Source organism: Prionailurus viverrinus, chromosome F1 (genome assembly GCF_022837055.1).
Source record: "Prionailurus viverrinus isolate Anna chromosome F1, UM_Priviv_1.0, whole genome shotgun sequence".
NCBI classification, from domain to species: Eukaryota; Metazoa; Chordata; class Mammalia; order Carnivora; family Felidae; genus Prionailurus; species Prionailurus viverrinus.
The window spans coordinates 13,752,854-13,775,131 of NC_062577.1; the positions used below are offsets into that span (position 1 = coordinate 13,752,854).

The window sequence follows — 22,278 nt, forward strand, 5'->3', positions numbered from 1 at the left end:
ACCTGCTGCCTGAGGGTCTGGCTTCTAATCAACCTGATTCTAGGTGCTGACTAATATTCCCTTCTCCCCATTTTGGGACACAGACAGGTCTCAGCATATCCTCAACAACTGGGAGCTATTAAAAATAAAATAGGCTGAGGTACCTGGGTGGCTCAGTTGGTTAAGTGTCTGACTCTTGGTTTCAGCGTAGGTCATGATCTCAGGGTTTGTGAGTTCCAGCCCCCCATTGGGCTTGGTGCTGACAGCATGGGGTCTGGGATTCTTTTTCTCCCACTCTCTGACCCTCCCCTGCTTGTGTGTGCCCTCTCTTTAAATAAATAAATAAAGTAAGTAAGTAAGTAAGTAAGTGCATGCCCTCTCTCACCCCAAACAAACAAACTAAAAGAAAAATAGGCTGCTTGGACAATCACAAAGGTTCAAGAGACAACCAGTATGATTGAATGATAAGGTTCATCTCTTACATGAGACCAGTCTTTCAAGAGTGGGAGAGGTGGCAGTTTTATCTAAAACAGGAATAGGGGCGCCTGGGTGGCGCAGTCGGTTAAGCGTCCGACTTCAGCCAGGTCACGATCTCGCGGTCCAGGAGTTCGAGCCCCGCGTCAGGCTCTGGGCTGATGGCTTAGATCCTGGAGCCTGTTTCTGATTCTGTGTCTCCCTCTCTCTCTGCCCCTCCCCCGTTCATGCTCTGTCTCTCTCTGTCCCAAAAATAAATAAACGTTGAAAAAAAAATTAAAAAAAAATAAAACAGGAATAAACATAGAAAGTCAAACAAAATGAGGAAAAAGAGGAGTAGGTTCCAAATGAATAAGATAAAACCTCAGAAAAATGGCTTAATGAAATGGAGATAAATAATTTACATGATAAAGAGTTCAAAGTAATGATCATAAAGATGCTTACTGAACCTGGGAGAAGAATGGTGAACACAGTAAGAACTTAAAGAGTTAGAAAATATAAAGAAGTACCAAATAGAAGTCACAGAACTGAAGAATACAATAACTGGTCTGCAAAATATAATGGGGGAGTTCAACAGCAGGCTAGATGAAGCAGGAGAAAGGATCAGTGAACTCAAAGATAGGGTAGTGGAACTCATTCAATCAGAGCAGGAAAATGAAAAGAGAATGAAAAAAAGTGAAGCTAGCTTAAGGGACCTATGAGACAACATCAGGTGGTCTAACATTCATATTATAGGGGTCCCAGAAGGAGAAGAGAGAGAAATGGGCAGACTTATTTGAAGAAATGGTGGCTGAAAACTTTCCTAACCTAGAGAAGGCAATGGACAATTAGACCCAGGAAGTCTAGAAAGTTCCAAAAACGATGAACCTAGAGAGACCCACACCAAGACACATTATATAATAAAATGTCAAAAGTTAAAGAGAGAATCTTAAAAGCAGCAACAGGAAAACAACTTGTTACATACAAAGGAACTCCTATAAGATTATCATATTTTTTTAGCAAAAACTTTGCAGGCTTGAAGGGAGAGGCATGATATATTCAAAGTGCTGAAGGAAAGAAACTTCCACCTGGCAAAGTTATTCAGAATTGAAGGATATGAGATAAAGAGTTTTCCAGACAAAAGTAAAGGAGTTCATCATCACTAAATCAGCCTTACAAGAAATGTTAAAGGAACTTCTTTAAGCTGAAGACGAAGTTCCCAAGGTTGTAACAAGAAAACATATAAAAGTATAAATCTCACTGGTAAACATAAATATATAGTAAGGTAGTTGACTAATCACTGACAAAGTTAGTTTGAAAGTTAAAAGACAAAAGTAGTAAAAATAACTGTAACTACAATAATTAGTTAAGGGCTATACAAGATAAGATGTAAAAGGTGCCACCAAAAACATAAAAGGCAGAGTACAGGAGGATAAAATAAAGAGCTTTAGAATGCATTCAAACTTAAATTGTTATCAACTTAAAATAGATTGTTACAGGTTGTTATACATAAGCCTCATGGTAACCACAAAGCAAAAATATATAGTGGATACACAGAAGATAATGAGAAGGGAATCTAAGCATACCACTAAAAAAACCCTCATCAAATCACAAAGGGAAAAAGCAAGAGAAGAGAGGAATTACAAAGCCTGCAGAAAACAATAAAATGACAATAAGTACAGATCTATCAGTAATTACTTTAAATGTAAATGGACTAATTTTCCAATCAAAAAGCATAGGGTGCTGAATGGATTAAAAAAAAAAAAGATCCATTTATATGCTGCCTACAAGAGACTCACTTCAGATGTGAGGACACAAATACACTGAAAGTGAGGGATTGAAAAAGATGTTCCATGCAAATGGAAACCTCTCAGACTTGCCCACACTGAGCCTCAATTACAGTTTAAGTTTTCCTACCTCACCACTGATTCCCATGGAAGTTTCTGCTCCAGTGGGTTATGATTCTCTATATTTACCTGACAGTCTGTTCAGTTTTGGGGGCAGCAGTTTGTCTTGTCACTTCACCTATCTTTTGGAGCTAAGAACAGTTGTTGATTTTTTAATTTGTATAGCTTTTTACTGGTTATTAGCATGAAGTGGCTATTTCTGAGCTTCTTAATATGTGGAACTGGAAACCAGAAATCCAGCTTTATTTTTGTGTTCTTACATTTAAGGAAATTTGTGGTTTTTTGCCTCTGTTGATTGTTTTTGGTCACGATTAGTATAGTGCAGAATCCTTTCACTTTCATGTGACAGGCTTTTGGTTTTCCTTTCACATCCATCTGGCTTTATGTTCTTAAAATTTTATGTGTTTTTGCTGTTGCCTTATTTCTGCTATCTCTTTTTGTGTGAGTAGATTATGGTTCTTAATTCTTTATCCAAGTAATAGAGATGATGATACACAGTTTCTTTTTATTCTACTACTGGTTACATATGTGTTCTGTGAAAACATTTGTAACAAACTGTTTCTTTAATTTTCAATATGGAGATTCAAGATATAGTTGATTTTCTTTATTTGTGGTAGTTATGTTCTTACACAGCTACTACAAACACTGAATTAGCAAATACTAAAGTAGTTCCTAGGGGACATGTACAATTAGGTTCCTGTGAGCTTCTAGTCACAAGTTTTTATCAACTGATGAACACATTACCTTGTTTTATGTATACTTCTGTTTAAAGGGATCTTCTTTAATATATGTTTAACATGTAGATTTAGCTCATGGCTGAAGGGAGCTTATCTAATGTAGTTTTTTCATATGTCACATCATCATGTTCTTGTGCTTAGGAACACCAGACAGCCCTTCAGCACTATAGTTGGGGACATTTGAAATAGTAAAATGTAAAAACATGACAATAAATAGACTGTGAAAAGGACACTTGTTTAGAGTTTGAGAGCTGAAACAAGAAGGCAGAGCATTGCCTTGTTCACCTTCAGTTGGAAGCATGTGTATTGGGTGACTCAAATTTTTTCCCCACATTGTGCATGTCTGCAAATAACTTCTAAAATGCTGTAAATATTGATTTTGGGATTACAGGTAAGTTTTAGTAAGTGAATTTACAAATACAAAAATCTGTGAATAGTAAGGATCAACCATATCTGTTAACTCTGAAGGTAAAAAATCTTATGTATGTAAATGTATATCTATTTTTGTCTTTCTTGTTAGGGTTTTGTTGATAACTCTGTTATTTTGACCCAAACTGTTATTTTTTAGTGTGTAAAATCAGTTTTTTCAGGAATTTTTTACATTTAATGTTTTATGACTCATCAACAGTAGTTGTTTAGTCTTAGTACTGTGTAATCGATTTTATTCACTCTTTGTTCTTTGTAGACTAGCTTCCATGTCTTTTTAAATTTTGTTTCTTGTTAGCCTGAAATATATATTTGGGTAATTATCTTCATGAAGAGTTTATCATATGAGTGTTCTCTTTTCTGAATTTTTGTCCAGTTGAGAAGCAGTTGGTCTTGTATGTGTATAGGTATGGGGTTCTTGGGTTTTGATCTTTCTGTTTCACTCTGAAAATTTAAGGATTGCTTCATTATAATTTGTGTTGTACTTTCCCAGAGGAAAGGGTTATGTCTGAGATTAATAGAAGTCTGTTCTCCCTGGTCCTCCTCATTCTCCTCCCCTCTTCTCCTTTTCGTAGATAATTCTTTATCACTCCTTGTTTTTTTGTAGGATTTCTAAAAAACATTTTTACTAGGATGTATCTAGGTTTTAGCATGTTTTAATTATTTTTTCCTTGTGTACTCAAAATCTTTAGATGTCCCATTTCAGGTTTTCCTTCAATTAGAAACATTAGAAACATTTCATGTATATACATATATATACGTACATACACACACACATTTGAAACAGAACATGCTTTATTTAGCAAAAACTGGTGAGTGTGTATGTGGGAAGGCATGGCAGTAGTGTGCAGGGGCTGAAGGTGAGAGGGTCAGGGTGCATAGCATGGCTGAGATGTGACTCAGGATAGAGGAGCTAGAGATCAGAAGACTGAGTTGGGCATTCTCTGGTAACTTATCACCTGGTCTTCTAAAGGCTATCTGAGGCTCAAGAGCCCCTGGGGTTTCTAGAGGCCTGACCAGTAAGGAGGGACTTCAGGGACAGTCTGAACAGCAGGCAGCCTTCACAGTGGTCCACAGCTCCAGGTTGGCCTCCAAGGTGGGGATGTCCAGGGTGGAGAAAGATCCAGAACCTGAAGCATCACATCCTTGGCTCCATCATTCAAAGGTGAGAAATACCAGCAGCAGAGCCCAGGAGAGTGTCTGAATTTCTTGGTTAGGTTATCAGATTAGAAATATACTCCCTCCCGTCCAAAAGTGTGCGTGCACGCGTGCGCACACACACACAGATAAAAACAACCACAAGCTGTCTGGATCACTATCTTGATGGCTCCAGCTCAGGGGATTAGGCTCTATTGTCAAGGGAGTCCCCACTACCCTACTGGAATTAGACATAATTCTTAATGGGGTATTTGGAGGGACCCCAAGAGGTGACATGTGTGGCAGACACCAAGTATCGGGCCATGTAATGGTATCCACTGTCCCCCTCCCCCCCGCCCCCAGAGGGGCAGGTGTGGCACAGTAGCCCCTCGCTCAGCAACAAGAGGCAAAGAGTTGCTCTACCTAGAAGGAGGAGGCCCCCAGCTCCGGCTTTTGGGCCTTGAGCACCCATGGGTTGTTGAAGTCCCGGATGATGGTGTGGGCTGTCCAGCAGATGGGGATCAGGGTCAGGACTTCTAAGATGACAAAGATGATCCCAGAGAAAAGCATCAGACAGGCCTTGGACTCCTTGTCTTCCATGCAGGTGGTACCCTTGGCTCTAGTGAGGTGGACCAACGGACCAAGGAGAGCCAACAGGAGGGTGATGACGCAAAGGGCGCAGACAGTCTGCAGGTCCTGGGGCAGCATCAGCAGTGGGTTGTACACTTTGTACTGCATCTGGCCTGTGCTCTGCACCATGCAGGACATCCACGGCCCCTCCCATGCCACCTGGGCCACCATGGTGATGTTACTGATGAAGGCAGTCACCATCCACAAGGGACAGGGCACAGAATGCAGGAGCATTCATCCAGCCAAGCAGGGTTAGGATGATCTGCAGGGTCTGCAGACCACCGGAAGCCACAGCAAGTTTAAAGTTGAGAGGAGATGCAAAGGAGCCCACAGGGATTTGTAGGAGCGGCCGATATTATATATTTTAGAGAGACATTGTATAGTGGTTAAGACTATAAACTGAGGAGCCAGATTGCTTGGTTTCCAATTCCTGCCATGATACTAGTGTCTTTGGGCAAGGCTCTTAACATTTTGTGCCCTAGTTTACACATCTGTAAAATGGAGGTAATAACAGACTTACTTTAAGGTAGAATTAAAAGAGTTTATGTAAAGTGCTAAGAATAGTAACTGGTATAGTTAGGAATTGTTTTTATTATAGGCTTTATTACTATTCTCTCTTCAGCTTCCTCCCCCCGCCCCGGAATTGTTATTTTTTTAAATTTATGATTGCCTCTTTGGGATCTGATCTCATATTTCTCTTACCTCAGTGTTTGTATTTCTTAATTTTTTTGTCGAATCTAGGATAAACATTTGATTTTTTTGTCTTGTTTCTTTACTAATTTGTTCTGGTGGAATATCTAATCCAGACCTGGTGTGGTTTTGCCTTTGTTAATCATTTTATTTTGTCTCTGTGCAATTTCTCCTAATCTTCCTTCTTCATAACTTCCTGCTCTGGTTTCACGTATATAATTTTGTTTTGAGCGTCAGTTAGAAATTTTATAAACATGTTTTCCTGTATCTTATAGTAAATCTATTTCTGAAGAAATTTGGTTTATTTAGTCAAGTGTCCATAATTTGAATTGTAGTATCTTTTTGGATGTGAAGTTTTTTTCTTCTTCATTTTTATAGTGGAAAATTTCTGTTAGCCCAATATGGGTCATAACATAAGATAGAATTTGAGATGTATTATACGAGATGGATCAAACTAAATCTTTAAATAAGTTGAAGGTAAGTGATACTGCTAAGACTCCTGTAATAACTGAGCCAGGGTTCATAGTATCATAAAAACAATAAATGATAGTCACTAATATGTATTCAACTTTTTTTTTCTTAAGTGCCAGGAAGTATGCTCAGTGCTTTTACATGCGTAATATCATTTAATTTTACCCCAACAACTCTTAGGTGGATTATTGTTTTTGCTGTTTTAAACTTGATGAAGTTGAAGGTTAGAGAGATTTACTTAAGGTCATACAATTTGTAAATGGTGGAGGCAGGATTAAACTCAGTTGTGTGTATGCCGACTCTATTGGTTGAGGGCTTAACAGGTTTTAAGGCCTTAATTGTCAATGTTTATTAGGGCTTGAACTCTTATAAGTAGGTTTAGTCCCAAACTCAGACACTGCCCCATCTCACCCATGGTGGATGGTGGGAGCTGTGTTTAGATTCCTCTTGGTGAAAGAATTCCTCAATGCTCCATTTAATATACTTTGAAAAACCATGGAATTTGTTCACTTCTAAATTTGGGTTATTCATAAATAACTCCTCTGATGCACACAGGTAATCCTTCTCATTGCTGTACTACTTTATTACTTGTTTCTTAAGCAGAACACAGTACTGCTGATGTCTTGCTTTTAAAAAATCTGTTGTGGTCTATATAGATATTCTTGGAGTTCTGGGCATATGGTTGGCACCTTTTCCTGGAGAGCAGAGAACCACAGTTTGTATGAATGTATTTTCTGTTTTTTTTTTTTTTTAACAATTTTAAGATGGTTTTATTAATTTAAAATTTGAGAGAGACATGGTACGATTGGGAGAGGGGCAGAGAGGAAGACACAGAATCTGAAGCAGGCTCCAGGCTCTGAGCTGTCAGCACAGAGCCCGACGTGGGAATCCAACCCACAAGCTGTGAGATCATGATCTGAGCTAAAGTTGGACATTTAACTGACTGAGCCACCCCAGGCTCCCCTATATGAATGTATTTTCATTGTTTGCCATATTCCCTGTCACTTAATAATTGTTAGTTGAATGAGTACTGTATAAATTAAATTAGATAAGGAGATTCCAATAGTGTAAGTCCTTCAGGATGGGCATATTTAATGCGGTTGAATATGCATATCACAATCAGCTAGGATCTTTTTTCACAATACAGATTTTTTTTTTTTTTTTAAGTTTATTTACTTAGAACAAGCTCGGGAGGGGCAGAGAGAGAGAGAAAGAGAAAGAGAGAATCCCAAGCAGGGTCTACCCTGCCAGCACGGAGCCCAGTGCGGGGTTCAAACTCACAATCTGTGAGGTCATGACCTGAGCTGAAATCTAGAATTGGATGTTTGAGCAGGCACTGCTTCACAATGCAGACTCTTATTATGACTAGTCCTTTTTCCTTTTCCTATCCATGATATTTGGGATTCAGGAAAAGAATGGTTCTAAGAGGTCGAGTATATTTGGAGACTGTAAAATGATTGAATGTTTGTTGTTGTTTTTTTTAACGTAGGCTCCATGTTCAGCACAGAGCCCAATGTAGGGTTTGAACTCACGACTCTGATAACAGACCTGAACTGATGCTTAACTGAGCCACCCAGGCGCTCCATTTGAATATTTCTTTTCTTCTTCTTGTTTTAAAGTTCATTTGAGATGGAGAAAACATGAGTGGGGTCAGGGGGGGAGAGAGGGAGAGAGAATTCCAAGCAGGATCTGTGCTGACACAGCTCAGAGCCTGACATGGGGCTCGAACTCATGAACATGATCTGAGCTGAAATTAAGAGTCAAATGCTTAACCAACTGAGCCATCCAGGTGCCCCTGAATAGTTCATGATGAATAATTGCTGCTTTTTTTTTTTTTTTTTGATATTTAGGTGTTTGTGCTGTAATGATTAAAATGTGTATACGGTTTAGATCTTGTTTATAATAACTTTTAAGGGTTTCATGAAGTAATAACACATTATTGTCTAGTTCATTATGGAGTTATTTACTGTATTAAACCAGTCCTATAATGACTTTGCAGATTGTGATATTACTTTTGTCTTTTAGAACAGGAGAGACATAAAATAATCCCTAGGTTGAAGGACTTGACTTAACGAGAGCAAATTTACGATAGGTGAATTTTTAACTCTTTGAAATGTGGTATAGTATTTTGGTTAGTTAAGGTGATTGTTTAGGTTACATGAAAACAAATCTTTATAAAATGAAAATATTTGTAGTAATTAAAAAGGAATGAGATTATTTTGATCAGCAACAGGGTGCATTGTACTGTACTGGGAATTAATGGCATAAAAATATCTTTGGTACCTATTTCAGTTTTTTTATTAAGAATTTGAGATTTTCTGGCAAATAAGAGTAGAGGCAAGAGAAAAATCAAACTAAAATAGGTACTTGAGATGTTTTTATATAAGCTCTTATGTAGGTGGTAGCTAAAAATCTGGTATTCCTAGAATGTGAAACACATATATCACATCTTACTCTTTGGCACATTAGCAAGATAAGCTGGCATAAATAACAGCTTCTTTTCCTGATGGGAAAATTTTATGCCTTTTTGTACTTTTAGTCCATTAGATTTTTATCTCTACTTGAATGTGAATTTAAAGAAACCCAAACATTTATCTGTACACAAGCTAGATGGGTGGCTCTAAAAAAATTGTTTTGATTGTATAACCCCATAGGCTAATATCATTGGACTAGAGCAGACTTAATTAGCTGGGGAGATTGTTGAAACTGGTTCTAGAGGTGATAGAAATTATGTTTTGAAGGATTCAAGTTTTGTATATCTAGTTTATACTACCTTAGCATTTCTAAGATTTGAGTTTTCTATGCCTTAAAAATTTTTTTATTTACTTGACCTTTTCTGGGATTGAGATAGTGTTTGTTTCTTGCTGTATTTGTTTTCTAGTCAAATTGGTTCTTTATATTTTTATTACTATTCCTTCTAATTATGTTTCAGTGTTATTTGGTACATAAAATTTCAGCCACATTTTCTTGTCCCTTTTGATTATATTTTGCATTTATATGAATGACCTTTGTAGAATAAAGTATGGTGCCTTTTATCTTGTTGAAAGATGAAAAGCCTTTTGAGGTGGTCCCCTTTCTGTTCCAGTCATTCAAATCTGAGATCACTGTGCTATCACATTGCAGGCCATTTTTCCTTGACACTGAAGGAGGGCCTCACTTTGGTCATTTTCTTTTGTTTTAATTTGCTGTTGTCATTATGGAAGTTTCTAGGAACTGTTCTTTAATTTTGACATGTACTTTATTTTTTTCATCATATATTTGGGTGTCACGTGCTAGATGCTAAAGGAAATATAGGCTTTGTTTTTGTGGGTTTTTTTTTTTTAAACTGTCCATACTATTATTTATTTTTTTCTTCTATTTTGGCACATTTTAAGCATATAAAATACAAATTTCAAGCATAAAAAATTAGGGCGAATGATATAATATATAATCCTATAACCTCTTATCAACTTTAGCAGTTATCAAATGATGACCAATCTAGTTTCCTCTGTGCCCACCCAGATTTTATGAAGCAAATCTCAGACATCATGTTAATTTGTAAATATTCACTATACGTTTCCAGAAGACAAGGATTCTCTCATAACAATACCACCATTTTCATACTCTCAGAAATGTTAACAATCATTTCTTAATATCATTGATTTGTCACTGTTCTCATTTTCCTTGCATAGATGGGAAATTTGGTGTGGAGGTCTCTAACATTTTAGTTTACTGTCTTATTTATTTTTTATTATTTATTTATTTATTTATTTTTTAAATATATATTTTTAATGTTTATTTTTGAGAGAGAGAGAGACAGACAGACAGAGACAGACAGACACACAGCGAGAGCGAGAGTGAGCCTCTGAAGCAGGCTCCAGGCTCTGAACTGTCAGCATAGAGCCTGTCCTGGGGCTTGAACTCAGGGACTGCGAGATGATGACCTGAGCTGAAGTTGGAGGCCTAACTGAAGTTGGATGCCTACCTGACTGAGCCACCCAGGTGCCCCTACTGTTTTCTTTTAAAAGTTACCTCAGGGGCACTTGGGTGACTCACTTGGTTAAGCATCTGACTCTTGATTTTGGCTCAAGTCAAGCTCTCTTGGTTGGTGAGATGGAGCCCCATCCACATCTGGCTCTGAACTGACAGTGTGAAGCCTGCTTGGAATTCTCTCTCTCTGTTCTTCCCCAACTCGTGTGCACTTGTGTGCACTCTCTCTTCCAAAATAAATAATCTTTTTTTTTTCTTTTTAAGGTTAATTTATTTTTGAGTGAGGGAGTGTGAGCGGGGGCGGGACAGAGGATACAAAAATGGACTCCGTGTTGACAGCAGTGAGCCTGATGGGAAGCTCGAACTCACGAACTCTGAGATTGTGACCTGAGCTGAAGTTGGGTGCTTAACCGACCGAGCCACCCACATACCCTTAAAATAAATAAATAAACTTAAAAAAAGTTACCTCATTATATCTTAAACCTGTGGAAATTCTATATAATAACAAGTGTATGCTGGTTATTTACCCAGTGAAAGAAACTGTCAATGCTGTTATCATCCTTTAGAGGTAAAGTTCTGATCAGGCTGTGGGGTATTAGATGGCTCTTTGGGTTTTAGGAACTTTGAATTTACTCACCTTGGGTAATCTAATTCATTTATTCTGCAAATATTTTTCTGTCTGCTATATGCCAGACATTCTTCTAGGTGAATAAAACAAATATCCTTGCCTTTGAAGATGCTACATCCTAGTGGGAGAAACAGACAGTAAACAGTAAATATAATACAAAAGTAAATCAGATTGTATGTTAGAAAATAAGTGTTCTGGGAAAGAAAGAGTAAGCAGATCAGGATAAATGGGGGTTGGAAATTGGTGGTGGGGAAGCAGTATGAGATAAGACAATCAGGGCAGGTCTTTCAAGAGGATGAAATTTGAGTAAAGATGTGAACAGGGAAGTAAACATGTTAGATATCTGGTCGAAGAGTGTTCTGTTTTGCAACAGCCAGAGAAAGCATGTCAAGTGGTTTAAGAGAAAGCAAGGAGCTTGTTTTAGATGGAATTGAGACTACAGGGGGGAGAATTGTAGAAGATAAGTCACAAAGGTAAGGTAAGATGGGGTGGGGGAAGTGGTGAGGAGGGGTGACTTTATAGTGCAGACATGTAATGGCCTTGAAGGTCACTTGGCTTTTATTATGAATAGGATGGGGGAGCCATTGGAGAGTTTTGATCAGGGGACTGGAAAGAACTAAATTAGAAGAATCATTCTGGTTGCTTTTGAAAATTGACCATAGGGGAGCAAGTAAAGAAGCAGAGAGAGTAGTTTTGAAGGCCTAGAATAATATAGGTAAGAGATGATGGTAGGTGGGGCTGGGGCTTGGTGGTGGCAGTAATAGTGGTGAGAAATGGATGATTTCTGGATGTAATTTGGAGGTAGAACCAAAGTAATTTCCAGATGTTGTAGATGTAAGGTGAGGGAGTGGAGAGAGAGAGAGTTAGTTTGAGGAAGGAGAAAAAGAGAACAAGAGGAGTAGCATGACTGATAATTTTGTCCAGAGTAACTAGAAGGGTGGAGTTGCCATCAACTGAGATGAGAAAATCTGCAGGAGGGTGGTGTGGAGTGAGGATAGGTGGGTTAGGGGAAAGGTTGGAAGTATGGTTTCTGAGTATGTTGAGTTTGAAATGTCTCTTAGGTATCCATTTGGAGGAGACTACTATGTAGCTATGCTTGCCAAATAACGTGTTGAACATCAGCAACAACAATGAATGCTTGTTAAAAAATTAACTGGAAGAATCTAGTTAATGGAGTGGCATTAGAACCTGGGGCTCTAATACTCCTATCTCTGCCCTCAGTGTGCAGCAAGTGTACTGTGGCTTGTGATCCAAGATTCAAAGGCGTGACAACTACCAAGATGGACATCAACATGCACATTCAACAACATGAGAAACTGTCAGATACTGGATTTCTGAGGACTTATTTTTTTTTTATCACACCTTGCCTATTTAAAACCTCAGAACACATTTAAAAACATCTGATAGTAGGTGGGATAGTCAATAGAAATGGTTATGGAGTCATTGAATAACTTGTTCTTCTAATTATATAAAGTATCTTCGGGTTTTGTTTGCCTCGTGAGAGTGCAAATTTGTAAAGTAGAAAAATCTAGTACTAGAACAGTTTTTACTTTGAATTATTTTTCCAATGAACAGGGACTTAGTTTATAGTTTATAGTTTCAATTTAGCAAGGACCCTCTTCCCTTTTGCTTTTGTAGATGCATGACGTTATATAATAGAAACTCTTATGAAATGTTAGGTACATGTCAAAATATTTCCTAAATATTAAACTTCTTCAGATTATTCTGTGCCTTTGTGTTTGTTTTATTTGTGCAACACAATTTGGAAGTCCTTTTTTTAGGATTTCAAAACTTTTTTTCATACTACTTAACTTTCCTCATAAGCACCCCATTGAATCATTTTACTGAAAAGATTAGAAAGTAGTCTGAAGTATAGTACCTCTTCTTTGTTATAAATTTACCAAATCAAGGAAAAAAATACCTCTTCTTGAAACCTAGTTAACTTGAGGGATTTTCAAGAACTCTAATTCTTTTATGTGGCTCACTAATTCTTGCAGAACTAGACAGAGATAAATGCATAAAACATACAAACGTTCACACTGTATGCCAAGAAGCATTTGGATTTTATGTATTTAAATTTCTTCTGAGGGTTAAAAGGTGTTAAGTCAGGCATATCTCAGAAACATTCAGTGTTATACTAAACCCAGAGGGCTCTGTGCTTCAAAGACAGAGATCAGATCTTTGTCTGTAGACTTAATAGGAAAAGAAAAACAATTAAAAAATATCACTTGACTTCTTTTTTTTAGTTGTGTTGGTGCAATGACTGAGGTGTCCTTCATTGCTGATCTTGTGTGGATCAAATCTCTTAGTCTTTCTCTTAACTGTAGGAACCAGGTCAGGTTGCCAAGTTCACGAAGTTTTGGTTGCTACCTTGATTCTCTCTGCTATACCCAACAAATTGGTAATTAGCATTTCCTCTGTTAGTGCCAGTTATTGTGGCGAAACACAGTAAACATGAATTCACTTCTTTTTCCTCTTAATTCTGCTTGGTGTTATATTTTGGTATACTTTGATAGACTGTGTTATGTGAGAGCAGAAGAGACAATTGATTGGAATCCAATGTTTGTAATAGTGTAATAATTACCAGTCTTTGGAAAGGTAATATGCTAGTAAATAGATTTCTCAGTTGAGGATTTATACGTTTTGTTTCAGGCTCTGTAACTTGTTAGATTATTTAATTTCTCTGTGCTGTAGCTTTTTTTTTTTTTTAATTTTTTTTTTTTCAACGTTTATTTATTTTTGGGACAGGGAGAGACACAGCATGAATGGGGGAGGGGCAGAGAGAGGGGGAGACACAGAATCGGAAACAGGCTCCAGGCTCTGAGCCCTCAGCCCAGAGCCTGACGCGGGGCTCGAACTCCCGGACCGCGAGATCGTGACCTGGCTGAAGTCGGACGCTCAACCGACTGCGCCACCCAGGCGCCCCTGTGCTGTAGCTTTTTAAAGAAATATTTGTTCTTCAAATATTCAGAAGATAAATGATGTGTAGAAGCTAGAGCTTAGAGATCTTGGAGATTAACTAGTCCAATACCTTATTTTCAGATAAAACAAGTGTGTTCATAGAAGTGAGATGCCTTTTCTCATGGATACATTGGGCTAGAAAGAACTGTGATATGTGCTTTATGCAGTATCATACAAGATACCAAATGTTAGATGGTGACCCACATATCACAAAACTTCGGTTTTATTATATCAAGGGGGGATATAACTATACAGTGGATACTTGAGTGATGAATTCTTCTGTCTTGTGATGATTTTTTTCCCCCCTTGACCATATGCCTGTATCTGCTGGGCACAAAACTGATTATTAGTCTTAAGCCAAGTTTATGGGACTCTGAATTGTACAGACCTTGGTTTTCCAGGAAGTAAGTGACTATATAATTTTATCAACCTTACTCTTGAATAGATGGCATATATAATAATGGCAGAAAAACCAAGAGAAAAATATAAAATCAAATGCCATTAAAAATTTTGAGTATATTTTCAAAATATTTTTTGCTGGAGAGGATGTGGAGAAACGGGAACCCTCTTGCACTGTTGGTGGGAATGCAAATTGGTGCAGCCGCTCTGGAAAGCAGTGTGGAGGTTCCTCAGAAAATTAAAAATAGACCTACCCTATGACCCAGCAATAGCACTGCTAGGAATTTATCCAAGGGATACAGGAGCACTGATGCATAGGGCCACGTGTACCCCAATGTTCATAGCAGCACTCTCAACAATAGCCAAATTATGGAAAGAGCCTAAATGTCCATCAACTGATGAATGGATAAAGAAATTGTGGTTTATATACACAATGGAATACTACGTGGCAATGAGAAAGAATGAAATATGGCCTTTTGTAGCAACGTGGATGGAACTGGAGAGTGTGATGCTAAGTTAAATAAGCCATACAGAGAAAGACAGATACCATATGGTTTCACTCTTATGTGGATCCTAAGAAACTTAACAGAAACCCATGGGGAAAGGGAAGGAAAAAAAAAAAAAAAGTTAGAGTGGGAGAGAGCCAAAACATAAGAGACTGTTAAAAACTGAGAACAGGGGCGCCTGGGTGGCTTGGTCGGTTAAGCGTCCGACTTCGGCTCAGGTCATGATCTCGCGGTCCGTGAGTTCGAGCCCCGCGTCGGGCTCTGTGCTGACAGCTCACAGCCTGCAGCCTGTTTCCGATTCTGTGTCTCCCTCTCTCTCTGCCCCTCCCCTGTTCATGCTCTGTCTCTCTCTGTCTCAAAAATAAATAAACGTTAAAAAAAAATTAAAAAAAACAACTGAGAACAAACTGAGGGTTGATGGGGGGTGGGAGGGAGGGGAGGGTGAGTGATGGGTATTGAGGAAGGCACCTTTTGGGATGAGCACTGGGTGTTGTATGGAAACCAATTTGACAATAAATTTCATATATTAAAAAAAAATGAAAAAATGTAAAACAAAACAAAAAAAAGTATTTTTCATTTAGGGGCACCTGGGTGGCTCAGTCGGTTAAGCATCTGACTCTTGGTTTCAGCTCAGGTCATGATCTCATGGTTCGTGAGTTTGAGCCCTGTGCCGGGCTCTGCACTGACTGTGCAGAGCCTTCTTGGGATTCTTAACTTTTCCCTCTCTCTCTACCCCTCCCCCACTCATATTTGTGTTCTCTCTCTCTCTTTCTCAAAAATAAGTAAATAAACTTAAAAAAAAAATTGGGTGCCCAGGTGGCTCAGTTGGTTAAGCATCCAACTTCAGGGCAGGTCAAGATCTCGTGGGCTATGAGTTCAAGTCCCATGTTGGGCTCTGTGCTGACAGCTCAACACCTGGATTCTGCTTCAGATTTCATGTCTCCCTCTATCTGCCCCTCCTCTGCTCTCTCTGTCTCTTAAAATAAATAAACTTAAGGGGCGCCTGGGTGGCGCAGTCGGTTAAGCGTCCGACTTCAGCCAGGTCACGATCTCGCGGTCCGTGAGTTCGAGCCCCGCATCAGGCTCTGGGCTGATGGCTCAGAGCCTGGAGCCTGTTTCCGATTCTGTGTCTCCCTCTCTCTCTGCCCCTCCCCCGTTCATGCTCTGTCTCTCTCTGTCCCAAAAATAAATAAACGTTGAAAAAAAAATTAAAAAAAAATAAATAAACTTAAAAAAACATTTTTTAAGGGGGTACCTGGGTGGCTCAGTTGGTTGGGCATCCGACTTTGGCTCAGGTCATGATCCAGTGGTTTGTGGGTTCAGGCCCCACATTGGGCTCTGTGCTAAGGGCTCAGAGCCTTGAGCCTGCTTCGGATTCTGTCTCCTCCTCTCTCTGTCCTTCCCCAGCTTGCACTCTTCCAACTAAGCCAGCCAGACACCCCTTTAAGTGAAGGTATTTAAAAACAGGTCAATGAATTAGTCAACCATTGTTGTGGCAATGCTACATAATAATGCTGAAATGTTTGCTGGCTTACAAAACAAATATTTAGGTTTTTAACTCATGGGTCTGTGGGTCTGGAGGGAGACTCTACCTCTTTCTGTGTATTGGATTCGGGTCTTTTTCACAAGTTGCATTTTGAGTCTTTTGGCTTCTTGGTCCACTATCATCATCATCATCATCATCTTCCTTTTTTTTTTTTTTTTTAATTAAAAAAAAAATTTTTTTTAAAGTTTGTTTATTTTGAGAGAGAGAGAGCACAGTCGGGGGAGGGCAGAGACAGAGGAAGAGAGAGAATCCCAAGCAGGCTGTGTGCCGCCAGCACAGAGCCCGATATGGGGCTCGAGCCCACGAAACTGAGATCATGACCTGAGTCAAAATCAGGAGTCAGATGCCCAGTTGACTGAGCCACCCAGGTGCCCCTCTATTGCCTTTTAAACCATCCTTTGTAAGTACCACTTGTATTCTTCTCTTCCTCTGGTAATTATTTCAAGTAAGTCATTTCTCCCCTTTTTTTATTTCATCAGATCAAGTATACTGTTTATCTGGGGAATTGTCAAATTTTTATATACTATCTTCATTCACCTAGATTTTTGTCCTTATATTTACTATATGAAACTTATTAAAATATATCTTTTATGTCTTTTTGCTTGCATATAATTATATTAGGACTTATTAGGTTTCATGTGACAGAAACTCAACTTAAACTAACTTATGGGGCACCTGGGTGGCTCAGTTGGTAAAGTTTCTGTCTTTGGCTCAGGCCATGATCTCACAGTTTGTGAGTTCAAGCCCCGTGTTGGGCTCTGTGCTGACATCTCGGAGCCTGGAGCCTGCTTTGGATTCTGTGTCTCCTTCTCTCTCTGTCCTTCTTTGACTTATGCTCTGTCTCTCTCAAAAATAAATAAACAAAAAAAAAAATTTAACTTAATGCAGGGGTGCCTGGGTGGCTCAGTTGGTTAAGCACCGACTTCAGCTCAGGTCTAGATCTCTTGGTTTGTGAGTTTGAGCCCTGTGTCAGGCTCTGTGCTGACAGCTCAGAGCCTGGAGCCTGCTTCAGATTCTGTGTCTTCCCCTCTCTCTGCCACTCCCCGACTCACACTCTGTCTCTCAAAAATGAATAAATATTTAAAAAAATTTATTAAACTAACTTATGGAAAAATAATTTATTGAAAGGGATATTTCATAGAATTAAAGAAATAGTGGGTTTACCAAGACTGAGGTTTGGAACAGATAGAGCTATACCTCAGGATTGTCTCAAACAAAATGGTAGGGACTCGACTAAGACTCTCCTGCTTGTCTGGCTTTAGGATATACTTATCTCTTTCATTGCATATTGACCTTCTTCATATGGGAGAAAACATGGGTACCAACAATTCTTAGTTTATCTAAGAATAACTGTCATGGTGAAGTCTTTGGTCACCAGTCCAAAAATCTTAGCAATTGGGTTAATTGGTCTAAGTAGTTTGGATTCAGTGCCCATCTTTGGAACTGTTTGGCCATGGTGTTGAGGTTTCTATAAAAACCATGAGATTTGAACAGAGGGAAGGCTTATTTTCAGAAAAAAAGGTATTGTGATTATTGCTGGACAAAAAAAAAAATAGGTATCCACTAAAGTAATGTGAATTACTAAGGCCCTTTTGTGCCCCTTTGTGCAGGAGTATACTTGCATACATCTATTCATGTTGGTGTGGCTCTTGCCTGAGAACTGGAATAATGGATGGACTGTTTAGTAAATAGGAACTATGGTAGTTTTTTTTTTTTTCCCTCAAGACTGGTTTATTTTTTATTTTTTTAATTTATTTTATTTTATTTTTTTTTAATTTTTTAATTTTTTAATTTTTTATTTTTTTTATATATGAAATTTATTGTCACATTGGTTTCCATACAACACCCAGTGCTCATCCAAAAAGGTGCCCTCCTCAATACCCATCACCCACCCTCTCCTCCCTCCCACCCCCCATCAACCCTCAGTTTGTTCTCAGTTTTTAACAGTCTCTTATGCTTTGGCTGTCTCCCACTCTAACCTCTTTTTTTTTTTTTTCCTTCCCCTCCCCCATGGGTTCCTGTTAAGTTTCTCAGGATCTACATAAGAGTGAAACCATATGGTATCTGTCTTTCTCTGTATGGCTTATTTCACTTAGCATCACACTCTCCAGTTCCATCCACGTTGCTACAAAAGGCCATATTTCATTCTTTCTCATTGCCACGTAATATTCCATTGTGTATATAAACCACAATTTCTTTATCCATTCATCAGTTGATGGACATTTAGGCTCTTTCCATAATTTGGCTATTGTTGAGAGTGCTGCTATGAACATTGGGGTACAAGTGGCCCTATGCATCAGTACTCCTGTATCCCTTGGATAAATTCCTAGCAGTGCTATTGCTGGGTCATAGGGTAGGTCTATTTTTAATTTTCTGAGGAACCTCCACACTGTTTTCCAGAGCGGCTGCACCAATTTGCATTCCCACCAACAGTGCAAGAGGGTTCCTGTTTCTCCACATCCTCTCCAGCATCTATAGTCTCCTGATTTGTTCATTTTGGCCACTCTGACTGGCGTGAGGTGATACCTGAGTGTGGTTTTGATTTGTATTTCCCTGATAAGGAGTGACGCTGAGCATCTTTTCATGTGCCTGTTGGCCATCCGGATGTCTTCTTTAGAGAAGTGTCTATTCATGTTTTCTGCCCATTTCTTCACTGGGTTATTTGTTTTTCGGGTGTGGAGTTTGGTGAGCTCTTTATAGATTTTGGATACTAGCCCTTTGTCCGATATGTCATTTGCAAATATCTGTTCCCATTCCGTTGGTTGCCTTTTAGTTTTGTTGGTTGTTTCCTTTGCTGTGCAGAAGCTTTTTATCGTCATAAGGTCCCAGTAATTCACTTTTGCTTTTAATTCCCTTGCCTTTGGGGATGTGTCGAGTAAGAGATTGCTACGGCTTAGGTCAGAGAGGTCTTTTCCTGCTTTCTCCTCTAAGGTTTTGATGGTTTCCTGTCTGACATTTAGGTCCTTTATCCATTTTGAGTTTATTTTTGTGAATGGTGTGAGAAAGTGGTCTAGTTTCAACCTTCTGCATGTTGCTGTCCAGTTCTCCCAGCACCATTTGTTAAAGAGACTGTCTTTTTTCCATTGTATGTTCTTTCCTGCTTTGTCAAAGATGAGTTGGCCATACGTTTGTGGGTCTAGTTCTGGGGTTTCTATTCTATTCCATTGGTCTATGTATCTGTTTTTGTGCCAATACCATGCTGTCTTGATGATGACAGCTTTGTAGTAGAGGCTAAAGTCTGGGGTTGTGATGCCTCCTGCTTTGGTCTTCTTCTTCAAAATTCCTTTGGCTATTCGGGGCCTTTTGTGGTTCCATATGAATTTTAGGATTGCTTGTTCTAGTTTCGAGAAGAATGCTGGTGCAATTTTGATTGGGATTGCATTGAATGTGTAGATAGCTTTGGGTAGTATTGACATTTTGACAATATTTATTCTTCCAATCCATGAGCAGGGAATGTCTTTCCATTTCTTTAAATCTTCTTCAATACCTTCATAAGCTTTCTATAGTTTTCAGCATACAGATCCTTTACATCCGGATGGTTTTTTTTTTTAAAGCACAGAATAATTATAGTTGGTAAATGTTGTTCCAGATTATTCATGTCTGTTTTCTTATTGTAAATTAAGACTATTTCCTGTTTCCAGTGTTGTAACAGGCCTACTATAGTCATTTGAATTCTCATGCCTAATAGAACTTGCAGCTTATCTTGTCCAATTTTGACTCACACTCATATATTCAGGGTTCTATTTTAGTTCAAGAGCTACTTGAAAATGAATAGGTGCAAACACATAATCTAAAAGCAAGAAGCTGGCTAACCACATTTGGCACGAAAAGAAATTGGACCATGTGCACCACGATTTTATACTTTTGAATGTGTTCAGTTATTTTGGGAAGAAGATAGCTTCCAGTTAGACTCTGCTAAATGTTGCTACACTGTTTCTAGTGTATATGTGAAAATTGTAGTTTTAGGCATCCAAGTGAGGTGTTAATTTAAAATATATTGCTCATTTCACAAAAATGATGTGGACTTAAAGTGAGAATTAAAAGCCATTTCACTGGGTAGAATTGGTAGAATTGCTATCGGTGTGGGGATAAGCGTGTATTTAAGTGATTCAGTCAATCAAAACTATTTATTGAACTCCTTTGAGAAGGGAAAAAGGGGATGAATAGAAAAAACATACATCAGATTTTCTGTAGGACTGATAAGTTTCCTGTCCCTTATTCTCTTGTACCTTTAAAATGCCTAAAGAATAAAAATGTGTATGCCAACACTGTAGTTCCCAGTATTTTTTTTTTTTTTAATATCTGAAGAGACATAACATTTTTTTTGGTCCGATTTTACAGTCTAACTTTTGGATTATGATAGGGTAGCCTTTTAACCAAATGCCTTTAAAAGTCGTTTTGCTTTTGTGCACTGGTCTGTTTTACATGCTGAGTTGAAATGGATGTATTAGTCTTGAGTTCATAGAACAGTGAGCTCCGTATTATTTAAAAGACCCCTGCAAGTTTTCCAGCTGCTCTTTCTTTTGACTGGAAGAAATAATAGTAGATTGCCATAAAGAGACAGTAGTAACATTAGCATATTAGCATATTGCTTCATAGTAGTAGATTTAATAAATTATGTTTTGAATTGACTTGTGAAATGGAATTCTTCAGCACATCACATGGAATGAGAATCTTAAGATTAAGTGACTTTAGAATTCATTCAGTCCAACTTCCTATCTGATTGCGGAGTCCGTTCTGCTACATCCAAGATAATTGACTTGTTTATTAAGCAGATATTTTTTGAGCCCATGTTATCTGTGCTGGCACTGTGCTGGGGATGTGTTGGTGAGTAAGATAAAGATAGACATGGTCCCTGCATGTCCCCTAACAACTTGTAGTTGAGTGCTCAGTTGGTCATTCGTCTTAGCAGGTAGGGAAAAATTGACATGTTGACAACATTGAGCTTCTAATCCATGAACATTGAGTATCTCTTAATTTGTTTAGATCTTTTAAATTTCTTTCATCAGTGTTTTATAGATTTATTACTTATAGATCTTATATGTATCTTATTAAGTTTATGCCTGAGTATTTCATCTTTTTGTGATATGGTAAATGGTACTGCTTTTTTAAAACTTCAGTTCCAATTGTTGACTGTATGTAGGGAAGAAATCGACATTTGTTTACCTTGTATCCTGTGACCTTCCTATACTTATTAATTGTAGGAAGTTGTTTTTGTTTTTGTAGATTCTTTGGGATTTTCTACATAGATAATTATGTAATCTGTGAATAGAGACTGTTTCATTCTTCCTTTACGATCTCTATACTTTTATTTATTGTGTTGAATCAGAGTGGTGAGAGAGGGCATCCTTGTGTTCTTCCAAGTCTTAAGGGGAAAGTGCCCAGTTTCATAATTAAGTATGTTAGCTGTAGGTTTTTTGTAGATACTCTTAATCAAGTTGAGGAAGTTTCAAAAATCGCTAGGTTGCTGAGAGTTTTTATTTTGATCATGAATGAGTGTTGGATTTTGTCAAATGCATTTTGTGTGTAACTGACATGATCATGATTTTTCTTTAGCTTATTTTGATATGTTTTATTACATTGATTAATTTTTGAATGTTGTCAGTCTTACCTTGGGTGTAATTCTTTTTACATATTGTTGAATATAATTTTGTAATATTTTGTGGGGCATAGAGAGAGGGTGACACAGAATCCGAAGCAGGCTTCAGGCTCTGAGTTGTCAGCACAGAGCGTGATGCCAGGCTTGAACTCAAGAACTGTGAGGTTATGACCTGAGCTGAAGTTGGACACTTAACCCACTGAGCCATCCAGGTGCTCCTGAAATATTTTAAAGTGTTGG

At 38.3% G+C, this 22,278-nt stretch overlaps 1 protein-coding gene and 1 pseudogene across 5 annotated transcripts in view; one reads left to right on the plus strand and one right to left on the minus strand.

Annotated features, from left to right (window-relative positions):
• The window catches only part of RABGAP1L (RAB GTPase activating protein 1 like), a 765,564-nt gene that overhangs the window by 41,362 nt on the left and 701,924 nt on the right, over nucleotides 1-22,278 (plus strand). The gene's annotated exons all lie outside the window — the stretch shown is intronic.
• Nucleotides 4,887-5,624, minus strand: LOC125155646 (claudin-6-like; annotated as a pseudogene).